General features: G+C 46.4%; 1 pseudogene; it reads left to right on the top strand.

Moving 5' to 3' along the window:
- The first annotated feature begins 2,597 nt into the window (after positions 1-2,597).
- Positions 2,598-2,992, top strand: LOC133077711 (ubiquitin-fold modifier 1-like; annotated as a pseudogene).
- Positions 2,993-3,918: the final 926 nt, after the last annotated feature.

The following is a 3,918-nucleotide window of genomic DNA, read 5'->3' as shown; positions in this document are numbered from 1 at the left end:
CTCTCCACACAGATCTCGACGTTTGTCTGGTCCCTTTTCAAAGGCCGCTTCCTCCGAGAGGCCTCCCTTGCCTAAATTACACCTTCCCACCAAAGGACAACCTCATTTGTCTGCTTGATTTTGTTCACAAAACTTTTCAGGACCTAAAATTATTTCATGTAACATTATAATTACTATGTTGTGTTACATCACATTATTGGTGAGGCTAAAAATTGAGCTCTGAGTTCACATCCGATTTCAGCACTTACTAGCTGCGCAGGCCTTGGACAAGTAACTTAACCTCTCTGTCTCCGTTTCCCTAATCTGTAAAATGGGGGTAGTCAAAGGCTGTGAGAATTTTTTTTCTGGCTATGTTGCGTCTTCGTTGCTGCACGCGGGCTTTCTCTAGTTGCGGCGAGCGGGGTCTACCAGTGCGCGGGCTTCTCATTGCAGTGGCTTCTCTTGTTGCGGAGCACGGGCTCTAGGCGCGCGGGCTTCAGTAGTTGTGGCGCACGGGCTTAGCTGCTCCGCGGCTTGTGGGATCCTTGCGGAACAGGGCTCGAACCGGTGTCCCCTGCATTGGCAGGCGGATTCTTAACCACTGCGCCACCAGGGAAGCCGAGGCTGTAAGAATTGAATGCGTTAATACGTGGATCGGAAGCATTTAGCAAATATTAGCTACTGATTTTATGGTGTTATATTATTGGTTCTCCCCCACTAGAATGCCAGTTCCCTGAGGGCAGGGCTCTGTATTGTCAGCACGGTATCTTTAGCATTAAAACAACCTGGCGCAAATTAGGTGCTCAATAAATATTTGTTGAGTGACTGACTCAATGAATCAAGTACTAGAAATATAAATTGGCCAAAGCTGGGCGCACAGGATTCTAGCATCATCGAATTTGATTCAAGGCGAGCTTTGCCAAACCCTGGCAGTACACCGGTCGCTGCACTACAGGATACTTCCAGCAGAGGGCGCTGTTGGTCCGTAGACCAGGCACCAGATTCCCGCGCGGCTCTCTACTCCCGTGTTCTGCGAGCCTCAGTGCAGATGCTCCCTCCTGCCGGAAGCTCTCTCTGACCACCCCAAGGCTGGAGGAAACGCCCTTCCTGGGCTCCTGCAACCTCCTGGGCTCCCATGTTCCAGCCATGCCCATCCTGGCTCATCACTTGTCTGTCTCCCATGCAGGACTGTAAGACCCAGGAGGGAAGATAGAGCCAAGGCAGTCTCAGTCCCTGCTGTGTGCCCAGTGCTACCCAGCACAGCCCGAACACAGAGAAGGCACTCGGGACAATGGTTGTTGACTGACTGATGGAAAATAAAACTCAAACTCACGCTCTAACTTCTCCAGGTATTTCTACGGAACAGGGTAGAAGGGGACAGCTGAGTCCTTGTCCCCCATTGTTCTGGCCTCAGGACACTGGACATTGGTTCTGGAACTGCCACACGCTTACTACGAAGCAGTGCAGGGACTGGAGCCAGATGACCTAGGTGCAAATCCCTGCTCTGTCATTTGTTGGCTGTGTGACCCCTGAGCCAGGAACTAACCTCTCTGGTCCTCACATTCCTGATCTGTAGAAATGGACTCACGTGTGTAACCTACTTTGTGAGGCTGATGTGGGGATTAATGAGTAATCCCTGTAAAAGGCTTAGAACAGAGTGGTACATGGTAAACACTGTGTGTGTATGTGGGGTGGGGGGAGGGAGGGAATTGGAGCCAGGTAGATCTGCATTCAAATCCTGGTCTTGACATTTCCTTTCCATGTCACCTGGGGCAAGCCATGATTTTCTGAGCACCTATTTCCTCATCTATAAAACAGGGATGGGGACTTCCCTCGTGGTGCAGTGGTTAAGAATCCGCCTGCCAATGCAGGGGACATGGGTTCAAGCCCTGGTCTGGGAAGATCCCACATGCCATGGAGCAACTAACCCGTGCGCCACAACTACCGAGCCTGCGCTCTAGAGTCCGCGAGCCACAACTACTGAGCCCACGTGCCACAACTACTGAAGCCCGCGCGCCTAGAACCTGTGCTCCGCAACAAGAGAAGCCACCGCAATAAGCCCGGGCACCGCAATGAAGTTAGCCCCCGCTCGCTGCAACTAGAGGAAACCCACGCGCATCAACGAAGACCCAAGGCAGCCAATAAATAAATAAATAAATAAATATAAAACAGGGATGATTGCACTCATCACATAGCATAGTGGTGAGGATTAAATGAGATAAAGGCTGAAAGAAGGTGTTAACCAAGGTGACCATTTGGGCTGGCCCTGTGCCAAGCACTTTTGCACAGCGTCAGCTGGGGCTGGCATTCCTGAGTTCTTACCCAAGACAGGCCCTATGTCAGGTCTTGTCTTGTAGATTAATTCTGTTCACCTTCACACCAACCTGCTATGATTGTCCTCATTCCACAGGTGAAGAAGATGAGGCACAGAGAGGTTAAGCGACTTGTCCAAGATCACACAGCCAAGGAGTAGCAGAGCCCCTGAATCCATACAGCCACCCTCTGAGGTAAGCACTCTTACTTGCCATATCTAAAAAGGAGGAAACTGGGCCAGGCTGCACTTCAGAGGACGTGGGGCTAGCCAGTGGAATTGGTGGGGTCTCTGGACTGGCTCTGCCATGTCAAAGGTTTTCTTTAAGATCACTCTGACGTCAGACTCTCAGCTGCCCCACAAAGTACTCTGTGTTCCCAAAAGTACACCTTTCACAGCAGTCTTAAAGTTTGCAACAGAAGAATTTAAAGTTCCTGCAACATCCAATAACTGCAATTATTACCCATAATGGAATAGGCATAAATCCTGCACAGACTGCTGGAAATGTTTTTCCAAAGCATAGTTCAGAACTGCAAATTAGGGACTTCCCTGGCAGGCCAGTGGTTATGACTCTGTGCTTCCATTGCAGGGGGCACGGGTTCGATCCCTGGTCAGGGAAATAATATCTTGCAAGCTGTGTGGCCAAAAAAAAAAAAAAAAAACCTGCAAATTGTTCCTAGAGATCATGTTGGAAGTGGTTAATATCTGCTACTTGGAACATAAGATTACCTTTCAGAATGAATATTGGTATTGTTGTTGTAAAATTGAAATCAGGCATTTAAAATCCTATGAAAACACCAATAGTTGAGGAAATAATGAAGGTGACTCTGTCCCTTCCTGTTATTCACACGCTTCATGTGAAGAGGGAAGGCTTCCGCATTGAGGGCATCACTACCGCAGAGGATCATAGTCTTTCACTGCTACCTTACAACACACACAGGTAGTTCCTGTGGGGTAAATGGATTTACCCAACTGTGTTTGAAAACTGGAGGATGCTTCAGATGTAGAGAACAAACGTACGGACAGCAACGGGGGAAAGTGGCAGGGGGTGGGGGGTGGGGTGGGATGAATTGGGAGACTGGGATTGACATATATACACTAATATGTATAAAATGGATAACTACTAAGAAACTGCTGTATAAAAAATAAATAAAATAAAATTCTAAAATTCAAAAAAAAACAACAACTGGAGGATGCTTCTGATCATTCTTTCTGAGAACATTTGGGAAATTAAAATGTACTGAATCTTCCTATTTGTCTTTGAGTTAAAAATGTAAGAGGATTATGGATTGTACAAGGCAGTTGGCTTGATAGCATCTGACTTGCAGATGTAAAAATAGTTGAATTCTTACTTATGTATCATTTATGATAGAGAATATAAATGTATTGATGAATTCTTTTTATCATTTAGGTTGTTTTTGAGTTTCAAATTCATGTATTCATATAAAATTTAATTTAATATCAGAGCCCAAAATTGGCTTTTTGGATCCAGCCGTTATGTGTAAAATTGATATCCTACACCAAAGTGTTTTAACTATGATCTTGCAGAATCCAACACTTGTAATGGTGAGAACTGAAAATAAAGTAGAAGCATCTTTGGCTGAAAAAAAAAAGAAAGAAAGAGGAAG

Source organism: Eubalaena glacialis, chromosome 18 (genome assembly GCF_028564815.1).
Source record: "Eubalaena glacialis isolate mEubGla1 chromosome 18, mEubGla1.1.hap2.+ XY, whole genome shotgun sequence".
In the NCBI taxonomy this organism is placed as follows: Eukaryota; Metazoa; Chordata; class Mammalia; order Artiodactyla; family Balaenidae; genus Eubalaena; species Eubalaena glacialis.
Note: the sequence above shows the minus strand (reverse complement) of the source record. Positions and strands in the feature narration are given on the sequence as shown.